The 24,394-nt window shown below is 40.3% G+C and overlaps 1 protein-coding gene and 1 non-coding gene across 6 annotated transcripts in view; one reads left to right on the top strand and one right to left on the bottom strand.

Annotated features, from left to right (window-relative positions):
• TET1 (tet methylcytosine dioxygenase 1) overlaps nucleotides 1-24,394 on the bottom strand; it is a 101,667-nt gene that overhangs the window by 39,196 nt on the left and 38,077 nt on the right. The window lies entirely within an intron of this gene.
• LOC139022267 (U6 spliceosomal RNA) lies at nucleotides 6,888-6,994 on the top strand. The gene has a single exon (XR_011473650.1). It is a non-coding gene; the product is annotated as a U6 spliceosomal RNA (small nuclear RNA).

The raw sequence follows: 24,394 nt of genomic DNA, 5'->3' as shown, positions 1-24,394 counted from the left end.
TACATTCACATCTGTATAAAGAAAACTCAGAAAGATTAAAAAGAAACTAACACAAGTGGTGGGTAGGAAGAGGTTAGAAGCCACACTTAGCAATGAGAAAATAGAAGGTGCTTGAGTCCCAGACCTGATTAAATTCTGTTTTGATATTTTAACACATTTCCTTTGACATTACACAAAAACTGATTAAGCTCTCCATGGGAAGATTCCTAGGGTACATTGAGTGAAGACAAGCTAAATGCAGAATAGTTTATGTGGTACCGAATTACAAAGTGGAGCAGAAGGGAAAAAGAGATGCAGAGTAGACATATGTCAATTGGCTAATACTTGTTTAAAATATGTCAGGAAGGCACTAGGGGTGCGGGGAGGGCACAGGGCGAGGAAGGCCAGAAAGAGTAATCATAGTATATGCTTTGCTTTTGTTTGAAATTTTCCCATAATAAAAAATTTAATACATAACTACTATTCCATTAACTAAACAAGGAGGCCTCTGAGGTGGTTCTTATGCCTTATTCACCTACATAAGCAAACCCAAAGCTAAGCCTGAAAGTACCTCCACTTTAAGAAAGCAAAAGTGAGCCCTGGCTGCGTTGGCTCAATGGACAGAGCGTCAGACTGCAGACTTAAGATCCCGGGTTCGATTCCAGTCAAGGGTACAATGCCTGTCGGCTCCATCCCCAGTAGGGGGCGTGCTGAGGGCAGCTGATCAAAGATTCTCTCCCTTCCTCTCTGAAATCAATAAAAATATATCTTTAAAAAATTTAAAAATAAAATGTCAGGAAGGATATGTAGAACTGTCAACACTTGTCTTATAGATACTGTGTTCAGTGGTGTGCTGGTAAATATTTAACAATCAGCTTGGGAAGTGTGGGAGGAGGCCTGTTTTGTAGTGTTGAGCAATTTTTGTGGCATAAATATGCCCATCAAGGGGGATTGTAAACTAACAGTGTGTCCACCTGAGCAGGAGTTGGGAATAGCTCTGGGTGGTTTTTCTCAGTGGCAATGCAGAGGCCCAAGGCCTGAACGGGTTGCAGGTTCAATCTCCAGCCCAGGGTGTGTGTGGGAGGCAACCAATCTATGTTTCTCTCTCCCCCTCCCTTCCTCTTCCTCTCTGAAATGAATAAAAATCTATATTTTTAAAAGCCCTGGCCAGTTTGGCTCAGTGGATAGAGTGTCAGCCTGCGGAATGAGGGGTCCCAGGTTTAATTCCGGTGAAGGGCAGGCACCTGCCCGGGTTGCTCGCTCAGTCCCCAGTGGCGGGGTGTGCAGGAGGCAGCCGATCAATGATTCTCTCCCATCGTTGATGTTTCTATCTTTCTCTCTCTCTCTCTCTCTCTCTCTCTCTCTCTCTCTCTCTCCCCCTTCCTCTTTGAAATAAAAAATATATTTAAAATGAAGAAGAAGAAGAACAGAAAGGAGAAGGAGGAGGAGGAGGAGGAGGAGGAGGAGGAGGAGGAGGAGAAGAAGAAGAAGAAGAAGAAGAAGAAGAAGAAGAAGAAGAAGAAGAAGTAGTAGTAGTAGTAAAGAGTTTCAAGCCTATCGGAGAACTGCCCTGGCCAGTGTAGCCACTGAAAGGTCTCGTGTTGATTCCCTATCAGGGCACATAACCAGGTTGCAGGTTTGATACCTGGTCAGGGTGTGGATGGGAGGCAGCTGATCAATGTCTGTCTGTCTGTCTGTCTGTCTGTCTGTCTCTCTCTCTCTCTCCACCCCCCTCCCCTATCTCCCTCTCTCTCTTCTTCCCTCTAAGATTAATAATGGAAAAGTGACTGTTTTATACCCTCAAGTTCCTTGGGAACAACAAACTCATGCCAGCTGCACACACTTCTCTCTTCTCCTCTCCTCTCTCCCCCTCTGCCATCATTTTTTCACTCCCATCCTTAACTACGCCCCCCCTCCACCTCACAGAGAGCCCAAGGGCATATTTTGCAAGATAGCAATGCAAAGTCCCCTAGTTTTCTGTCTTTTCCTCTATACCCATCCCAAGACATAGGTTGTTCTGGGCCCTTCCTACCCTCTCAACCCACAGGAACATTGAACTCCTTAGTTCACATCTGGGTCCAGCAGTTCTCAAGCCCTCTCCATTTTCTCATTTCTCTACATTCTTATCATCATGATGCTCAAACTACTCCTGTAGGAGCTCAAAAGGCATAAAGCAAAGAGGTATTTTATTTTGAGATTGCCGGAGTCCATTCATTGTCTTCACTAGCTGAGTTTAGACAGAGACCCCCAAAAGCTAGTAACCTTTGAAGTCCTAGCAAAGGTCAGAACTGTGCACCACCCAGTTAATCTAGGAACCACCCAGTTAATTTAGGTAATAATAGTTGAAGCATCATCCCCACCTTAGTTCACTTAATTCCTTAGATACTTATGTAGATCCTTGTTGATTATTGTTGATCAGATACTCTGCCTATTCCTGGAAATCATCTACTGATGAGCTAATCAGATACTTTGTCTATTCCTGGAAATTGTCTGCTGATCTGTGTGTCATTGAAATCTCCTTACCTAAGGCTACTCCAAGCTCAATAAAAGATTGGAGCAGCCTGAGCATGGGTGGAAGTCCCTCTCCTTGAGTTGGACTTGCCCGCCTGGTCCTCCAATATTTCAAAATTATCTCGTGTCATTTTTCTCTCATTTGTTGTACGGCTCCTCTTTCAGATACCGAACCCTACTCCACGGGGGACGTGGAAGGAAACACACTTGACATGAGATGATTTTGCCGCTTAGGCAGGGCAGATCTGGTTGCAGTCCCTCCCAACAACACTCACATTCCATAGGTGCTGCGTTTCCTGTCTCGGGGAGCACGTGCTCAGATCACAAGAAGAAATAAAGCCTTTCAAAGCATGTTCTCAGACCTGGTCCAACAGGACTATGACCTTTAGCACAGGTAGGTCAGTGTTTCTCCACCTGCTTTCTATTTTTTTGCCCTCCCCACCCCCACCTTAGGAGTCCTTTAAAACAGCCCCCCCCCCACCAGTACTTCTCCCCATGAAATTTTAATACTATAGATAATCGGCTTATATACTATGGCCCCATTGTAATATCTAAGATGTTTTTACCCCCCATCCACCCATTTGAGTAAAAAGCAATTTCAAAGAGTAGCATGTAGAGCACAAGGGATTTATGCCCACAAATTATTTATGCCTACTCAGAAGTGACACACTTACAATCAATGTTCTCAACCTCAAAATTGAGTGTGTTGAGAAAAAATTAGGTAGAACCACCAGTGCCTCTATTAATGCTGACTTTAGGACGCTGCAATCCTGCCCGATACTATATTTTACCCCCCATATTCCATAATAAGCACCGAGGAAACCCCATGCTTTGCAACCAACCACTGTGCAAGGCTTGCCACAACCACCTGCTAACAAAACCAAGTTTAAAACAAAAGAAAAGATGAATCAGTTACTCACCAAAGATCCACCCACAGAGATTCTAAAATAAAAATTTAGCACGCACAATGGGAGGGGGGAGAGGACATATGTAATACTTTCAACAATGAAGATTTTTAAAAAATTAACACACACAAAATCCTCCTTCAAAAGGAACCTGCAAAACAGCTACGTTATTTTCCATTGTCTACTCCACAATTCCAACCGTTAAGTTTTCTTTTTCCTTTGGGCATAAAAAGAAGATACTTAGTCTACCAAGCTTTGTAGCCCTACTATTTTTTTAGTTTTGTCTATGATTCCTGTTTCTCCAGTTTGCCTACAGCCACCATGAGGGGTTCAAAGGCCACAGAAAGGCAGGAAGAGGGTATCTAAGGGACTGGGTCAGCACTCCTTCCCACCTGTCCTACCTTAGAGCCACAAGGCCTTTGGTCTTTGTCCCTCCTGTGCTGAACTGGAGCCATGACAGGATTTCGGATGTTCTCCACTTCTCCTCCCGAGATCCAGACTTGCCAACTAGAGATTCAGAGCTGTACTACTCTTCTTTCTATCAGCCTACCTAGCCTGTCCGGAACAAAACTCCACCCTCATTTGGCCACAGGGTCTTATCCCCCAAAGTAAATCTTTTATCTTGGGGGTGGGGCAAAAAGGCGGGGACACAAGTTACTAAAGGGAGTAGCCACTTCTCATTAATCAAAAATTCCATCAACTGAAGATTGGTTCCAATTGTATGGAAAGCATGGCTGACCAAAGAGGAAGACCTCTCTACCACAGGACTCCTTGTCTCTGGACGTCTTCCCCTGGAATTATGAAACAGTACATAGTATGCCCAGTCAAAAATCTTTCAGACCCCAAATCTGCCTCAAGCTATCGCTCTATCAAATTGCTTCCTTATTCAGGTATCTTAAGTGGCTACTCCCAAGGGTGTGAGTTATTGATTACCAAAGTCAATCATTCCTTAAATACCACCGATTTAACCTGCTCTTGTGGAGACCCTCCAGATTTTCAGCTGAATCTCTATGCCCTTCACAGGCCCTAGAACCTCATTATCACAGGACATCATCCCTGACCCTGACTGCAGGTGTGTTCCTGAGCCTATTCCTTCAAGGAGTCTAAAAGGAAAGCCACTGCCTTTTCATGAACTATCCTACCCATGCTTGAACTTAATAACCCGACTCAGGTGTTCAGTATATCATTGTATACCGTAATTGTTTCATAATATTTTTAAGAACGTGGGCTTTACTGGAATCAGACAAATTTGGCTACTTGCCCAGATCCATATTTTACCAACCACGTGGCCTACAGCAAGTCCTTGCTCTATGAAATCTCTTTGAGTCAGTTTCCTTAAGATAAATCATGATTGGTAATAGCACTTACAGAACAGGTTTACTGCGAGGCTTATATGAAATCATGTATTTCATATACTGCTGGATCTTAATGTTTACAAAAGAACTGTAAGGTAAAAAAAAATGTTAGGTAGATCTTTTCAACCTGTCCTTCAACATATAACAAAATCCTAGTAATTCCAGGCTCAAATCCACAATTAAGAATATTATTAGTTATTGTTTATGTATTGAACACTAACTACTTGCCACACATCATTATGACCACTTTATATGAATTATCTCTTTTGCTTTCCCTCCTGAGAATAATAGCATTAATATCTCCATTTTTTTTATAAGAAAGTTTCTGATAAGGTTTTAGAAAGGTTGGTCAATATCAAATCAATACTTTCAGAGCCAGGATTCAAACCAGAGGTCTTACAATATCTAATGCTTAACTCTAATTTCAGCAAAAAATAAGTATTAACATTATAATAAAGTCAATTAGTTATTAATACTTAATAATGTTTACTGAACAACGATTACCATAGATGCTTAAAACTTAAAAGAACAACAACCCCTCCCCCCCCAAAAGAGAAAGAACAACTTCCCATGGTAGTTTCTTTTCTCAGATTGTCAGAATTATTGTCTTTGTGAACCCAATGGCCTACTTTTATTCATCTGCTTGTGATTTATAGCAGCATAGTATGGATATTCAAAATATCTTCACCTCATTCCAAATTCAATATATGATCACTGAGTTCACACAAAGTTATTAAGAAAAGTAGGGAAAATATGGTCATAGGTCCCTGTCCATTTTCTCTCCAAATGTTTCTTGGACAATAACATTCCTTATTTCTGGATAGCCCTGATATGTTTTACCTTTTTCCTAACCCCTTTCCTAAAAAATTTCAGTTTCATATAATTAGGAGACTAAGATTCAATGAAAATGTATTGGTATTAAATAATACCCCAGTATAAATTGCCACATTTTAATTTTTAAAAAAACAACAACAACAACTAGAAAAAACAAATTGAAGATGATCTTATTCAATCAGAAAGAGTCAGGCACCTATTTGGTGCCTGACTCTTAGTTTTGTGGGCTTTTTTAAATGACACTTATAAATACTAAAGCTTTCAGATTTGTCCTATGACTAATCCTATTATCAACTCTTCTTGCCTAGAATGCTCTGTCATCATGATCAAAGATAATATTCAAGGAATTTGCCTCATCTAACTGCATCCAGAGGTCACAGATAATTAGTTCATTCATGATCCTACATGATACCACTAAAAGTTGCGAGTTCCAGTTCCTTCCATATTGTCCATGTGGCCTTGGGTCTCCAATTTTTCCCCTTGAAGAAAAAAATAATGACTCTTTCTGTCTAGACTTTCTAAACACATAAGCTCTGAGAATACTGAGTATTTCTTCAGCGCTTAGCTGATGGTGATATGCACACAAGTATTTACACATTCCTAACTGAAACCGAGCATTCTAGAGATGCAAAACCGGTAAATACTAGCCTTCAATGGACACCTATCTGCTGATGACTCCCACAGTAAGACAAGATCTGTCTCCTACACTTCAAACTCTGTCATCCACCAACTGGACATCTTCACTAGGCAATTACAACTCAGCCATGTCTAAAAATTAACTAGTTACTACTTCCCCAAATCTGCTTTAACCTCAAAATCTAATAACTCATAAATCTTCTGAGGAGCCTTGTGCATTCAAGAACCAAATTCAACCTCCAACTGTTACAGAATAGTAAGAAGCTAGGAAAATTCCAGGACTAGCAGAATAGGGAAACTCAAGATACAGCCTTTTGCAGGCACTTAGTAAATCCTATATTCCCTAAACCAAGAGCACTTAAGAATAAATGGTTTGCAGTGCTCCCCAAACAGAGTTAAATAGCTTAAATCACCCTTCTCAGGGAGACTGATAACAGAAATCCAGCTAGTGTCCACACCCAAGGACAGACAAATTCAGAGAATAATCTCTTTTTGGTACAACAACATAAAGCAGATGAATATTCTATTGATTCCCCCTCCAACAAGACCTTCCCTAAGTACCAAGGCTTTAAATAAAAAATCTTTGTTGAAATATGGTATTGAGTAATGTTTTGACTCTTAAAATTCTAGTGATGTGAACACATTGTAAGGTATAAAAATGTCCAGAGTGCTTGCTTCGGCAGCATGTATACTAAAATTGGAATGATACAAATAAGATTAGCATGGTCCCTGCGCAAGGATGACATGCAAATTCGTGAAGCGTTCCATTTAAAAATGTCCAGAAGTGCAGAAAAACAAATATGGAACTCTGATAACCTCGAATTGCTGAATTTATTAACCTGAAATCACTTGTCTCTCAATTTCTTATGTCAGAAAATGCATTGTTTATTGTTTAAGCAAGTTTTAGTTGTAGTCAGGAGCATCCTGAGTATAAACACAGAGCAAAAGGGGTAGAAACTAATAATTTTATTCCCCCTGTAATGTCTTTGTCCTTTTTTAAACAAAAGTTTATTTCAGAAAGAGGAAGAAAGAAAGAGAGACAGAAACATCGATGATGAGAGACACAACAAAATGAAAAGGAAGCCCACTGAATGGGAAGACATATTTGGCAATGATATATCTGACAAAGGGTTAATATCCAAAATATGTAAGGAACTCATACAACTTAACAAATGGAAGACAAACAATCCAATTAAAAAATGGGCAAAGGACTTGAATAGACACTTCTCCAAAGCAGAAATACAGATGGCCAAGAGACATATGAAAAAAATGCTCTAAGTCACTAACCATCAGAGAGATGCAAATTAAAACAACGAGGTATCGCCTCACACCTGTCAGAATGGCTACCATCAACAAATGCCAAGTGCTGGCGAGGATGTGGAGAAAAGGGCAGCCTAGTTCACTGCTGGTGGGAATGCAGACTGGTGCAGCCATTATGTAAAACAGTATGGAGTTTCCTCAAAAAATTAAATATGGAACTGCCATTTGACCCCATGATCCCACTTCTAAGAAACCCGAAGCACCAATCAGAAAGAATGTATGCACCCCTATGTTCATTGCAGCACAATTTACAATAGCTAAGATCTGGAAACAGCCCAAATTCCTAGCATCAGATGAGTGAATAAAAAAGCCGTGGAGCATTTATACCATGGAATATATGCAGCAGTAAACAAAGAAGGATCTCTTCACCTTTAAGATAGCAGGGAGGGAGCTGGAGAGTATTATGCAAAGTGAAATAAGCCAGTCAGAGAAAGACAAGTACCACATGATCTCACGCATGTGGAAACTAATGAACAAAATATATCCAGAGACAAAGAAGCATAGAACAGACAGCAGAACCTCAGAGAGAAGACAGGGGAGGGTGGGTGGTTGAGAAGTGATCAAGTGAAAAACATGTATGCATATGCATAACCCATGGATACAGACAATATGGTGGTGAAGGCCTGGGGCAGGGGGCAGGGGTGGGCTACAAGGGTTAATGGGAGAAAAAAGGGGGACACGTAATACTTTCAACAATAAAGATTTAAATAAAAAAAGAGTTCCTGGCTAGTGGGGAAGATAGGAGTAGGGGTTTAGAGGATTGGAGAGTGGGGGACAGGGCAGGGAGAGTCAGTGCAGGGTTTCTGAAAGTGACATTTCAGAGTGATCTGAAGGGTGTGCAGGAGTTAGTCACAAGAAGGAGTGGGGTGAGGGGTAAGGGAGGACCGTCGGTATAGAGCAGTGGTTCTCAACCTTCCTAAGGCGGCGACCCTTTAATACAGTTCCTCATGTTGGGGTGACCCCCAATTTCATTATTACAAATTGAACATAATTAAAGCATAGTGATTAATCACAAAAACAATATGTAATTATATGTTATCCGATGGTCTTAGGCGACCCCTGTGAAAAGGTCCTTCGACCCCCAAAGGGGTCGCGACCCACAGGTCCAGAACTGCTGGTATAGAGTGTGAAATCTAAGACATAAACAGGCCACATAAACGTGGCCGATGTATCTTCATGATTGAGCTTTGGACCATGCACTAAAAGGTCGCAGGTTTGATTCCTGGTCATGGCACATGCCCAGGTTGTGGCTCAATCCCTAGCAGGGGGCATGTAGGAGGCACCCTGTCGATGTTAATGTTTCTCTCTCATAGATTTTTCTCTCTCTCCCTGTCCATTACTCTCTCTAAAAAAATCAATGAAAGTAAAAAACAAAACAAAACAAAAAAACAACCACCTGAAAATTAGGATCCCAGCACTCTCTCCCTCCAGTGGGCATGCCTGTGCCATTCCAGTCCTCCTCTCCTTCCTCCAAAGGCATGTAAGCCCTAACTTCTGAGGAACCCCATGAGGCTTGCAACCAAGGGAGCAATGGACAGCTGTAACTCAACCTGGGCCCCCTAAGCCTGTCTCCAAGACCCTTTCTCTGACTTCCCAGTGAGCTGAGGCAGCCCAGCCTAGGCTCTCCTGTTGCTTCTTCTATGCCCTTCCTTGTTTCACTGTCCTAAGGATGCTTTTGCTGTGGGGCCAATGAATTGTTGAAATGTTTCCTTCAAGAAGACAAGAACCGATAACACAGCTTCAGCAGAGTTTTCCTGAAACCTATCCCATTCATCTTGCATTCTCCATTCTTACTGCTTCTTCCTCAGTGCATTCATTCAAATATTCACAGGATATCATAGGAGAGAAAAGGTACTAGCTATTATGGAGACCACATTTCTCTTAATATATATTTTAACTGATTTCACAGAGGAATGGAGAGGGGGAAAGAAATAGGAATATCAATGATGAAAGAGAATCATTGGTTGGCTGCCTCCTGCAGGCCCCACACTGCGGTAGAGCCCACAACCCAGGCATGTGCCCTGACTGGGAATCGAACTATGACCTCCTGGTTCATAGGTCGATGCCCAACCACTGAGACACACCAGCCAGGCTATAGAGACCACATTTTAATGGTTGTGAAAAGTAAAAATAAACAGGTGAAATAAATGTTCACATATTTCTATTTAAGCTACCATGACAAAATATTATTTCAACACGTAATTAATATTAAAAAGTACCTGAGATATTTTACTTTTTTAATATGAAGTCTATGAAATTCAACGTATATTTCACACATAATAAATCTCCGTTCAAGCTAAATTTTCAATGATAACCATGTAAAATGTAGTGATGGCAAAATAAAACAAATAGTTAATTGACAAATATTTCACTTTACTTCAGTTTTATATTTTAATTAATTAAAATCAAATCAAATCACAAAGTCAGCTGTTTAGTTGCACTACCAAATTTCAAGTATTACACAATGCAGTTATTTAAGGGTTTCTTTTAAAATGCAAATGTCGTTGCTTTAGGCTGAATTCCACACTGCACCTGTCTAAACACCAACATCACCCTAGAAAATCAAGATTCTAAATCAGGGGTGGGGAACGGCCTGCCAGAGGGCCATGTAAGGCACGCAAAATCATTTGGCTTAGCCCTGCCAAGGCAGCAGAAATTCAATAACCCTAGGAGCTTTTTTCATGGCAACATAAATCTATATTAAGTAAATTATATTAAGCGAACAATGTTATAAATATCTAAATGGCCCTTAGCAGAAAAAAAGATTCCCCATCTCTGTTAACCACTACAACATTCCCTTGGGTCTGAAGGTAAAAATTCTATGAAGAGTCAAAGAGCAGCTTGGTAGGGGAACCTAAGCCTTAATCCTCAGAGCAAAATTCACAATTCTCAATCCTGCAAGCAGGGCCTCCAATTCCTAGCGTTGGTCAATTTTACAGAATGTCTCTAGCAGCAACAGTATTCTCACATCAGCCCCACCCCTCCAGCCTTGATTTCCCCCTAGGTTACTTGAAGTAGCCTGTCTGGTCTCACGTAGCAACTTCAACAAAGAATGACCTTTGGTCATTCAACTGTCCCTCTCCAACTTGCCCCAAAACATGGAGAACTTGGAAGAAAGGTGATCTGTAGAACAAAGTATTTCTTAACAATCACCCAAGTGATAGAATCAAGTGTTTTGTTCATCCCCCAGCCTTACTCAGATAAAATTGAGCATTCCTTCCTTTACTATCTGTGCAAAGATATTTATCATATCAACTGATTGCACTTCGTTTGCAATGCATCTCCTCATCCTGGACTTTGGTCTTGGTGCTTGTCCTCTAAGCTCAAAATGTGAATTTTACTTTGGGGACAAACGAGCAAATCTAAGCATAGACTAGATATTAGCTACTACTAGGGAATTCTAATAATGGTATTACGATTGCATAGAATGGTCTTATTAAGAGACCTAACTTTTCATGAGTCCATACACATAAAAAAAGAAGACAACTATTGAATTAAGAACATGGGTAAAGTGGTGCTCATTGCCTTATTCTCTCAACTTGTTTTATATCTGAAATTTTTCATTTAAAAAGAGAGCAACGCCGAAACCGGTTTGGCTCAGTGGATAGAGCATCGGCCTGCGGACTCAAGGGTCCCAGGTTCGATTCCGGTCAAGGGCATGTACCTGGGTTGCGGGCACCTCCCCAATAGGAGATGTGCGGGAGGCAGCTGATCGATGTTTCTCTCTCATCGATGTTTCTAGCTCTCTATCTCTCTCCCTTCCTCTCTGTAAAAAATCAATAAAAATATATTTTAAAAAAATAATAATAAAAAATAAAAAGAGAGCAACCAAAGGACTTTTATGCATTCATATTAGCATATCCAATGGACACAGGCACTGAGGCTTGCCTGGATGGAAATGGCTGGGGGGGACGGGGGTGGGGGGAGGGGAGGGCCTAGTCAATGGGGGAAAAAGAAGTCAAATGTAAACCTTTAGACCAGTTGTTCTCAACTTTCCTAATGCAGCGACCCTTTAATACAGTTCCTCATGTTGTGGTGACCCCCAACCATAAAATTATTTCCGTTGCTACTTCATAACTGTAATTTTGCCACTGTTAGGAATCGTAATGTAAATATCTGATATGCAGGATGTATTTTCATTGTTACAAATTGAACATAATTAAAGCATAGTGATTAATCACAAAACCAATATGTAATTATATGTGTTTTACAATGGTCTTAGGCGACCCCTGTGAAGGGGTCGTTCGACCCCCAAAGGGGTCGCGACCCACAGGTTGAGAGCCGCTGCTTTAGACAATAAAAAATAAAAATAAATAAATAAATAATTTCTAAAAGGGGGGGGGGGGGAGGTTGGATATTGCCCTAGGTGGTTTGGCTCAGTGGATAGAACATCGGTCAGACCGGAGGGTCTCGGGTTCGATTCCAGTCAAGGGCACATACAGTGCGGCCTTGACTTACGAGTGTCCCGACTAATGAGTTTTTTGAGATACCAGCTGTCTCTCGGCCGATTTTTTGCATTGAGTTGATAAAGTAATTTGAGTTAACGGGTTCCTTAACAAGCTCAGTCTCGGAACAAATTAAACTCGTAAGTCAAGGCCCCACTGTACCTTGGTTGCAGGCTGGCCTCCGACCGGGGGCCCTGGTCAGGGCGCATGCAGGAGGCAACCAATAGATGTGTTTCTCTCACATGGGTATTTCCGTCTTTCATTCTCTCTTCCTCTCTCTCTCTCTCTCTCTCGCGCGCTTTTTTTTTTTTTTATAATATATTTTATTGATTTTTTTACAGAGAGGAAGGGAGAGAGATAGAGTTAGAAACATTGATGAGAGAGAAACATCGAGCAGCTGCCTCCCGCACATCTCCCACTGGGGATGTGCCCACAACCCAGGTACATGTCCTTGACTGGAATCAACCTGGGACCCTTCAGTCCACAGGCCGACGCTCTATCCACTGAGCCAAACCGGTTTTGGTTCTTCCACTCTCTCTTTAAAAAAAAAAAAAAAAAAAAAAAAAATCAATGGAAAGATACCCTCAGGTAAGGATAAAAATAAATAATCTTTTTTTTTAAGTTGGATGTTTATCTTAAAAATAAAAAATGAATAAACAACAAAAAAACAAACAAAGAATAAAGAGCCCTGGCTGGTTTGGCTCAGTGGATAAAGCATCGGCCTGTGAACTGAAGGGTCTCAAGTTCAATTCTGGTCAAGGGCACATGCCTGGGTTGAGGGCTCGATCCCCAGTAGGGGACGTGCAGGAGGAAGCTGATCAATGATTCTCTCTCATCATTGATGTTTCTCTCTCTCCCTCTTCCTTCCTCTCTGAAATCAAGAAAAAAAAATTTTTTTTTAATTAATAAAAACAGAAATTTTTTTTTTTTTTTTTAAAGAATCACAGATCTTACATGGTGAATAATCTGGAGAGATTGTCCAACTCTGCTGTATTCATTTGCAAATATTCTTTAGAATAAAGAATAGAGTTTCCTCCTTTCCAAATGTCAATTTTTCCAATACTTGTTTTCAGAAGGTGGCTCTTCTAGAAACAGAATCTTTAAATGTCAGGGTTGGTAAGGAAAGTTATGTTGGATGTACTTGCATTTTCTTGCCTCCTACAGGCCCAACATCACTGACTCTGTGTCACCTTTCCTCTTAACCAGAGCTTTGGTCTTTGGTTTGTTTTTTAATCTAATTCCTTTTCTTCTGTGTGCATGGTAATCCCCACCAAGGCTATTTTTCCACTGATTTTTAGAGAGAGTTGAAGGGAGGGCGAGAGACAGACAGAGAGAGAAATATCGTGAGAGACACATCCATTAGTTCTCTCCCGCGCACACACATACAATACCATGATGGATTTAGTCCTTTTTTCCTACTTTTACTAGTATTTCTATAGCTAACTACAATGATGGAAATTTCTCCTTATTTTTCTATTTTTAATAAAAGTAATAATTTCTAAAATATTTTTAGATTTGGAGTTTTCTATAATAAAAAAATATATACAAGAATATTTATGGCCCTAACTGGTTTGGCTCAGTGGATAGAGCATCAGCCTACGGACTGAGGAGTCCCAGGTTCGATTCCAGTGAAGGGCATGTACCTTGGTTGCAGGCATATCCCCAGTAGGGGGTGTGCAGGAGGCAGCTGATCGATGTTTCTCTCTCATAGATGTTTCTTACTCTCTATCCCTCTCCCTTCCTCTCTGTAAAAAATCAATAAAATATGTTTTTAAAAAAAGAATATTTATGGAAGGCTCATTTGAGCTGCATCATAATGGCAAATATTTCAAAATTACACAGGGCTGGGTGAATAAAGAATAGTGTGCTATCTCTATATAATGGAATTTTAAGTAGTCATTAAAATATCATGTACTGAAATGGCAAAGGTCTAAAACATCATGAAAAAAAACCCTGAAGAACAAATGATATAGACTTCTGTGTGTATATGCAGGGAGGGTTGAGAAGAGTATCTTCCCAACAATACAAAGGGCCAACAGGTACATGAAAATGTGCTAATTATTATTAATCACCAGGAAAATGCAAATCAAAGCCACAATGATTTATCACCACAATGAGATGGCAGCATTATTCTCAATAGTGGAGGTAAGGAAACAGCCTAAGTGTCTGTCCACAGAAAAATGGGTTATAGAATATTAGTCAACTTTTTAATTTATTTTATTTTTGGTCATCTGGAAAACCGGATGGGCTGAGCCCCAAAATGGGGCCGGCCTATTAGTCAACTTTTTCAAAAGTTCTCATTTGCAATAAGATGGATGAATCTGATGAGTACTATGCTAAGTGAAATGTCAGACACGGAATGATAAAAATTGCAGGGTATCACCTAGATGTGCTATCTAAAAAAATAAATAAAAGTCAGAGATTGGCAGGGGCTAGGGGAGTAGGGGAAACAGGGAAAGGTTAGTAACATGGTACACACAGACTTTCAATTATAAGATGAATGAGGGCTGCCCCAGCTGGTTGGAGCATTGGCCTGCAGACTGAAGGGTCTCGGGGTTGATTCTGGGTCAAGGGCATGTACCTCCATTGCAGGTTCAATCCCCAGCCAGGTTTGTGCGGGAGGCTACCAAACGATGTTTCTCTCTCTCTCTCTGTCTCTCCCCCTCCCTTCCACTCTCTCTAAAATCAATCTTTATAAAATATCCTCCGGTGAGGATTAGCAAAAGTGAAAATAGATGAATGAGGACTGAGGATCGAATGTATACCATGGTGACAATATAGTTGGTAACACTGTTCTGTATAATTGAAATTTGCTAAAAGAGTAGAATTTAAATGTTCTTATCTAAAAAGAAAGGCAAATATATGTATGAAGTGATAGAAGTGTTTAGTTCGATTAGGGGAATTCTTGACAAGGAACATATAATACTGTATACTGAACATGTAACAAATCATCACCATTGCATGCCTTAAATATCTTACAGCCGTATTTGTCAATTATACCTCAATAAAGCTGGAAAAACTCAGTAACAATTTAAAAATTAAAACAACGTTGTCAATTTTAAATGTCAGGTTAACAAAGAATAGTGATTGAAAATATCTAGGGGTGATAAACTTATTGCTCTTGGTTCAAGTTTAAATTTACAGAGGGCGATAGTTACCAAAACTTAAAATGTCACACCTAGAGGTACATTCTATTTTTGTGTACATTTCTCTGGAATATTTTTGCCCATTCTTTGCATTTCAATTCCCCTTGCTTTAGGAGTGTCCCTAATGGACAACATATCACTTAATTTAGATGCTGTTTTATTTACACAAGAGTGGCATTTCTTCTAGATGGTGACATTTATCATAATAATAAAAGTTTGGTGTTGGCAGGTTTTTTGCTAAGTGGGTTATTTTTCTTTTCCATTGCCTTTCCCCCTCTACTAGTTTAAAAGACACGTTCTATTTTAAATTTACTGCTAATTTCCTTTATGTTTTTCAGTAGTATTCTTAAATCCATATTTCTCAATCACAATGGAGATCATCATATATTAACACCCAAAGAAGTAAACAATAAATTAATATGAAAAGAACAAAGCTGCAAAGAATATAGCACAATCTAAAATAATAATAAATGTTAGTACAGTCATAAGAACATATACCAAATGTATGTTATTTGGTATGGGGTTAGTTAATTTCACTTTTGGCATCATACATTTCTGTGACTTTTAATTAATTTGTATAATGAGGTCAGTTTTATAATAAACATGATTACTTTTGTAATCATAAAAAAGATACGTTTTTAAGGAAAAGTGTCTTAACTATATGCCCCCACTGGAATCTCCCTCCTAGGAATTTCTCCCATAGAAGTTTATCCTTAAGAACTATATATATTATGGCTTCAATCCAAGATGGAAGCATAGGAAGACCCTGAACTCACCTTCTCCCAAGAACACATGGAATTTACACCTACAGACAGCAATTACTCCTGAAGAACTGAGAGCTGACTACATAGCTTCTGTGTTATCGAAGTGAGAGGAGGGAGGGAGGGAAGAAGGGAGAGAGAAAAAGAGAGAGAAAGAGAGAGGGAGAGAGAGAGAGAGAGAGAGAGATCCACACAGACTTCTCCGGCCCAGGAATTCCCCTCAACCCAACTCACAGGGCTCTAGCTACAGCTCGCACTCAGCTATGGCTTGTCCCCTGGACTTCCTGCAGACCACGCCCACTTCAGTGGCTTACCTCTGGGAATCCCTATGGCTCAAATCAGCTCCAGCTTCCAGTGTGGCCGGTCCCTGCTCTGGCTATAAGTCCAGACCCTGATATGTCTTGTGGCCTGTCACTACTCCAGCTACAGGTCCAGGCTCTGCTAAGTCTTGTCCCTCCCCTCTGCCTGTGGCCACTCATGCTCCAGCATCAGCTGACCTGTCAAAATACCCAGGATACACAGCTACTACACAGGTCACTCCTTCAAGACCAGTAGAGGTTGCTGTTCCACCAAAAGCGATTCAAACAAACACAGAGAGCCCTCGCTGGTTTGGCTTAGTGGATAGAGCATTGGCCTGAGGAAGGAAGGGAACCGGGTTCGAGTCCTGTCAAGGGCACATGCCTGGGTTGCAGGCTTGATCCCCAGTGGGGGACATGCAGGAGGCAGCTGAGCAATAATTCTCTCTCATCATTGATGTTTCTCTCTCTCTCTCCCTCTCCCTTCCTCTCTGAAATCAATAAATATATTAACACACACGCGCGCGCGCGCGCACACACACACACACACGCACAGTCCAAATGAGGAGACAAAGAAATATGGAGCCAGACAAAACCCCAGAAAAAGAACTAAATGAAATAGACACAAGCAATTAATCAGGTAAGAGTTCAAAGCATTGATTATAAGATGTTCATTGATCTCAGTGAGAACTTCAACCAGAAGATAGAAAACAATAAAGAAACAGCCATAAATGAGGAATAAAACAACTGAAATGAATACATTAGTTGGAATAAATAGCCGATTAGATGAAGGAGAGAATCGAATTAGTGATTTGGAAGACAAGGTAGTGGAAAACACCCAATTGAGCAAAAAGAAAAATAAATTTTAAAAAATGAGGAGCCTGGCCCTGGAGAGGTTATCTCAGTGGACAGAGTCGGCCTGGGACTGAAGGAACCTGGGTTCGATCTGGGTTGCAGGCACAATCCCCAGTGGGGTTGTGCAGGAGGCAGCAGATCAATAATTATCTCTCTTCATTGATGATTCTCTCTTTCTCCCCCTCCCTCTCTGAAATCAATAAAAATATATTAAAAACTAATGAATAAAAATTAAAAATGAGGATAGTTTAAGGGATCTCTGGGACAATGTCAAGAGTACCAACATTTTGCCTGGCTGATGTGGCTCAGAGATTGAGTGTCGACCTATGAACCAGGAGGTCATGGTTCGATTGCCAGTCAGGGGATATGCCCGGGTTGCAGGCTCCATCCCAGTAGGGGGCGTGCAGGAGGCGGCCGGCCCATGAATGATTGATGTTCCTCTCATCACTGATGTTTCTACCTCTTTCTCCCTCTCCCTTCCTCTCTGAAATTAATAAAAAAAATTAAAAAGGGTACCAACACTTGGCCCTAGCCGGTTTGTCTCGGTGGATAGAGCATTGGACTGCGGGTCCTCTTAGCAAAAAAGGGTGAGTCCAGACCTGGGGCTGGTAAAGTAAGCCTGGACCATCTTGTGCCCAAAGAGTGACAGGCACAGAGCCATCTTGAAGGAGCTCCCACTGGCCAAATCAGGGACAGTCTGAGCATCAGGGTAAGTACTATAATAATAGTAATGGATTATAACCCATTGAATAAAATCAGAATCCATAGATCCATACGGACAGAAGTAAATAAATTAGTAAAATGTGTACTAATATAAATGCAGAAGGAATGATAGAGTTTGAAAATCAATATGGTAATTTGATTCAGTAAGAGCCATCAGTGTACTATAAGGAATAAGATATTCTCAAAACTTCAAATAATCTCCCCACGGGTTAGTACTCTTCTAGAAACTTGGAGGACATGTCCAGGACTTGGTGATCAAAGATAACATCACCAATAAGGGAACGAGTCACAATCGCCTGCAACCTGCTAGGATCACCTGAAGAACACAGAGTCACTTCGGGGGTATTCCTACCACCTATGCATAACCTGAGACCAATGGAGTATCAGATTAACCCAAACCAAGGGACAAGCTACAAAATAACCGGCCCCATTTCTACAAAATGTCAAAGTTTAGAGGACAAAGAAACAAGAAGACTGACACATATGAAGAAAACTAAAGAAACATGACAGCTGAAATGCAGCAGGTGATCCTGAATTGGATCCTGGACCTGAAATATTCTCACTGCAGAGGACAAGCAGGACAATGGGTGGAATCTTAATAAAGCCTGTGGGGGCCCTAACCGGTTTGGCTCAGTGGATAGAGCGTCGGCCTGCGGACTGAAAGGTCCCAGGTTCGATTCGGGTCAAGGGCATGTACCTAGGTTGCGTGCGCATCCCCAGTAGGGGGCGTGCTGGAGGCAGCTGGTCGATGTTTCTCTCTCATCGATGTTTCTAACTATCCCTCCTCTCCCTTCCTCTCTGTAAAAAAATCAATAAAATATATTTTAAAAAATAAAAATAAAAAATAAAGCCTGTGGGGTGAATAAAACTAAAAAAATAAAAATAAAAACCACCTATATTATTATTATTTTTTTAATATATTTTATTGATTTTTTTACAGAGAGGAAGGGAGAGAGATAGAGAGTTAGAAACATCGATGAGAGAGAAACATCGATCAGCTGCCTCCTGCACATCTCCCACTGGGGATGCGCCCGCAACCCAGGTACATGCCCTTGACCGGAATCGAACCTGGGACCCTTCAGACCACAGGCTGACGCTCTATCCACTGAGCCAAACCGGTTTTGGCACAAAAACCACCTATATTATTAAGGATGCATACGGAAGTGGTAAAACTTTATATAGAAGAGCAAGGAAATAATTATCCCAACTTCAGGAAGGACATTTCCTCTTGGAGACTGGGAGGAGGAGGAGGTGGCGGTACAGTGACATACACAGATGATCACAGCACTGGCAGTGTTCTATTTCTTAACCACTTGACTGGTGATTAACAGTGTTCTTGAAATAATTCTGAACTTTACAAAAGTCTTATGTGAAGTTCTTGAATGTGTATTATATATATATTTTTTTTAAAAAAAGGTCTGACAACTATTAATACTAGGTCCATCTGGGTGAATCAGGGAAGATGAATTGTCCATTACAAAAAATTTACAATTAAAGAAAGATATAATAAGTGTCTACTAGAATATCATCTGCTTGAACTCACCCATTGTTTAAAATAAAACACCGTTGTCGTCATTGTTTCATGTATTTCCTGGTGCAAATAAAATGCCAGATAAAAATGAAACCATTATTTAAAAATCTATTAAAGTCATAAGTCATAACAAAGTTACAAAAAAGGGCACTGCACTTTCCCCCTTCCTCTTAGGTGTGTCTTTTGAGGGTTATAAAAAAAAAAATTTACATCCGGGACTACATTACTTTTAATTCCTTTTAATCATCATATATATCATGGAATATAAATCCAATGAAGGAAAAGAAGAAAAAAAAAGAAATCAGAAAGAAGGAGCAAAGTTCTGAATTCCACAGTTCCCAAAAGATTGATGTTACACAATAAAATAGAAAAATCACAAAATTTTAATATCCTACAACTGAGGACAATGGGAAAGAGTGACACAGCTGTAAGCCTCTTAATAAAAATCAACAAAATAGCATCTAAAAATGGGTTTCCTAGCCCTCGCTGGCTTGGTTCAGTGGATAGAGCGTCAGCCTGTGGACTGAAGGATCCTGGGTTCCATTCCAGTCAAGGGCACATGCCCAGGTTGCAGGCTTGATACAGAGTAGGGGCATGCAGGGGGCAGCCAGTCAATGATTCTCTGTCATTATGGATGTTTCCATCTCTCTCTCCCTCTCCCTTCCTCTCTGAAATCAATAAAAATATACAATAAAAAATAGTATTTAAAAAGTAAATAAATAAAAATGGTTTCCTACTCTGTGAACACTGTTTTCTGCTATCGCTGCATTTTTCTCATCTCTCTTTGATGAATTACGTAGTTAAAACCTGACCCCAAAATACCTCCATTCTACACCTCTCTGGAAAGCTGTCAGGTGGACTCCAGTGGCCTGTTTTTAAACCATTTTGATGCTGTTAGCAAATGAGATGACAGCCAAGGAGTCTGAGGTTTGAGAACACGAGGCTCCAGGCATGAGGAAGCCTCCGCAGATGTTATACATTTGGACATTAATAATGAAGCAATTCCTACAAGGCCTCTTGATACTTTACTTGCAAAACTGATCCAAACAAATGAGCTTGGGAAAAAGCCACCAGAGGGGCTGAAAGCTGGATTCAAGTGTAAACAAAGGACCCTTGCCAGGGGCTAGCTAGCAGTTCTTGAGTAGCAGAGATTCAAATAGCATCCAAGACCCTCTAAATCTAACAAGAAATTGAAAAATACAGATATGAGAAAATTTAGTAATAAATGAGACCAAGGCTACAAGCTACTAAAAGGGGGAAAAAATTCAGTCACATTCTAAAAGGACACAAATATGGGGTAATCATTTCACTATATACACATATATCAAAATCATCAACGCTGTAAAAAAAATCATCAACATTGTACACCCTAGTCTTACAGAGCGATAGTATATATCAATTACATATCAATAAAGCTAAGGAAAAATAAAACTTAAAAATGTTTCAATAAAAATAAAGTTTAATATTTTGGGAATGCTAAAAATAAGAACATAAAAAAGGAAACAAAATAAATTTGTTAAAATTATTATATCAAGCCCGACCAGCATGGTTTAGTGGCTGAACATAGAAACTATGAACCAGGAAGTCATGGCTCGATTCCTGGTCAGGGCACATGCCTGGGTTGTTGGCTGGATCCCCAGTGGAGGGCCTGCAGAAGGCAGCCAATTGATGATTCCCTCTCATCCTAAATTTAATCATGAGGGAGCAAACTCAACTTGAGGGACTCTACAAAATATCTGACCAGAATTGCTCAAAAGTACCAATGCCACTAAAGACTTTCAAAACACTGAGGAACTGTGTTGGGGTCCAACCCCAACGGGTCCAGGGATCCTCAAAGGTGTGGACAGAGTCGGCGAAGAATGAATGACATGGAAACTGGTTTCAGTTCATCAGTATAGCGAGGTTCTCCCTCCAGGATCTCCAGTGAAGTTCTGGTTAGGAACTCCAACCAAGTTCTGGTCAGGATCTCCAACCAAGTTCTGGTGCCATGTTCTCTCGCTAGGTTCTCCAGCCAGGTTCTCCAGGTTCTCCAGCCAGGTTCAGTCACCAGGTTCTTTAGCCAGGTTCTATCCAGGTTCTTTTGCCATGTTCTGTCTAGGTTCTCCAGTGAAGTTCTGTAGCCAGGTTCTGTCCAGGATCTTATGCCATGTTCTCTGGCTAGGTTCTGGTTAGGATCTCCAGCCAAGTCCTGTCTCTTGGTTCTCTCTCTAGGTTCTCTGTCTAGGTTCTGTCTCTCGGTTCTGTCTAGGATCTGATGAGGATCTGATGAGGATCTGATGAGGATCTGATGTGGATCTGATGATTATTGTCTTGTTACATCCGTATTTATACCAGCCGATTTTAATCCTGTCAATTTCTATTACAAAGGTTAGGGCGTTTCTCATCTCCATTCCAGGGAGTAAAGATTATGTAGCTTAACTACCCGCCTGGCACTTAATTAAGGGGTTGTATCCCCTCCCTAACCTCAGGGAAAAATCCCCACCTGGGGAAACAACCTTTCTCGGAGAGGTGACCTTGGTTAAAACACATGGCGCTAAAGGGAGCAAACATATTAAGAACAGTATGCTATATATGCCAGGTCCATTGAAACATATGCTGTGCAGATGTTTCTTCCCTGCAGCGACTGTGTCAAGCAGCAAGGATGAACCGGCTTCCGGCAGAACTGTTGTAATTTGGAAATTAGCAAGACATGACAACTGAACATGATGAGGGACCCTAGATTGAATTCTACCAAAAAAAAAACGATGACATTAGTGAGGAAATTGGCCAATTCTGAGTTAGGTCTTACAATAGTAATTAGTATAGTGTCAATGTTAATATCCTGATATTGATCGTGGTACTGTGGTTATGTAAGATGTTGACATTTACGGATGTTGGGTAAACTGTATACGGTAATTCTTTGTAATTTTACTAGTTTTAAAATATTACTAGTTTTGTAATATTTTTATAAATTAGAAATGATACCCCCAAAAAAGCAAAAACAAAACAAAAAGCCCATATACCTATCATAGTCTAGAGACCTTTCCCCTTTCCCTAAATCCCTTTCTTCCCTTGAGGTTAAATGGAACTTTCATATAGAGCAGTTGGTCTTCACAATGTTCCGTGTGCGGCTCACTCTGCTCTCTATTTTATTATTTTTCAATTACAGTTCACAGTCAAAATTATTTTGTACTAGTTTCAGGTTTACAGCATAGTAGTTAGACAATCAATATTTTACAAAGTGTTCCCCTGATATTTCCAGGACCCACCTGGCACCATGCATAGTTATTAATATGATTGACTATATTCCTCATGCTGTACTTTACTCACTCGGCTCTTTAGTTATAATATTAGGGTTTGCAGTTTTTATTTTAATTAGAATTTCTTTTATTTTATTGCAATCTGTTGCAGATACATATAGAGAAAACAAGAGGAAAACCTCCAAGTCATCTACTCAGGGAAAACTAGAAAGCAGTCTGCCACTTGCCTTTTTTTCTTTTCTAATTACATCTTTATAGTTGAAAGTATTACATATGTCCCCCTTTCACCCCCTCCCCCCATGCCCTTTTATGTATATAAATATTATATTTGGTACATTGTATTTTTTTCATTTGGCATCTTTAGAGAGAGGAAGGGAAAGAGAAACAGAGAGAGAGAGAAAAACATTGATGTGAGAAACAGGGATCAGTTTTCTCTCCTGCAGGCCCTGACCGACCAGAAATAGTTGCCTCTAACCTTTGTGCACGGATTGATGCTCTAACCAGGGCTGGTGCATTGCATTTTAAAAACAAAAATGAGATCTACACCATGTAATTTTGTAATTTTTTTTTCACTCAAAAAAATACATTGTTAAGTCCCTTTCTTTGCTTAGATTGTAGTAGACATACATACTTTCAAGACTCTATCCAGCCTTGGCTGTGAGCTCAGTTGGTTAGAGTGTAGTCCTGATATGCCAAGGTTTTGGGTTTCATCCCCATCAGGGCACATAGAAGAAGCGACCAATGGATGCACAAAAACTGGAACAACAAATCAATGTTTCTCTCTCTCTCTCGCTCTAAAATCTATACATAAATTTAAAAACACTCTTTCCAAACTGCTTTCCAGAAAGATAGTACCAACATTTTCTGAGTACCAACACTATCCTATTTTAACTCATTTTCCCCATATTTACTAACCTTGCTTTTACCTTGCCAAATTCATATGGAAAAAATAAAATATTATAATATGTATATTTTTCAATTTATTATAGAGGCTGACCATTTAAAAATTAGTTCTTGGACACTTACATTCCTTCTTTTGTGAAGTTAACCACTTAGTGTTTGCCTTCATTTAAACTTCCAGGTGCCTCTTTCATTCTCCAGATTTCATAAACATCACCGATGATACTTAAGTGCTCTCGTTTCCAAGTACTGTCAGTATTATGGGATGTCAACTATCTTAATTACAAATATGAACTTTATTCACACCAACGAGAAGCTTTTGTACACGATTAATACACATCTCTTTTTTTATTTTTTCAAATAGATTTTTATTGCTTTCAGAGAGGAAGAGAAAGGGACAGAGAAATAGAAACATCAACGATGAGAATCATTGATTGGCTGCCTCCTGCGCGCCCCACATTGGGAATCGAGTAGGCAACCTGGGCATCTGGAATCAAACTCGACCTCCTATTTCTTAGGTTGGTGCTCAACCACTGAGCCATGCTGGCCGGGCAAACATCTTTGTTCTTAATTTATCTTATTGCGGTAAGTACTGCAGATGTAACCTACTTTTCTCCCCTGACCCCTTCTAGCCTGCAACCTTACCACCACCACCACCACCCCCTGTCCCCATTGTCCCCCTCCCCACCAACACCCCATGCCCCAGGCCCTTACCACATGATTGTCTGTGTCCATGGGCGATGCATATAAATTCTATGGTTAATCTCTTCTCACCCACCTATTGTTAAACATCATGAAATTCGACTCCTCCTAAATACTATCATTCATTAATTCAAAGATTAAGGGCAAATGGTAAAGCTGCAATATAAGTTCTTTCTACTGTATATAACTACTAAAATTCCCCACCAATGCTTAGCATAAAAAAGGAAAAAAAAAAAACCGCCCACCCCATCTCACT

Source organism: Myotis yumanensis, unplaced genomic scaffold (assembly GCF_028538775.1).
Source record: "Myotis yumanensis isolate MYYU_CA2020_CCGP unplaced genomic scaffold, mMyoYum1.0.hap1 SCAF_13, whole genome shotgun sequence".
NCBI classification, from domain to species: domain Eukaryota; kingdom Metazoa; phylum Chordata; class Mammalia; order Chiroptera; family Vespertilionidae; genus Myotis; species Myotis yumanensis.
This window is presented reverse-complemented; position numbering and strand designations above follow the sequence as displayed.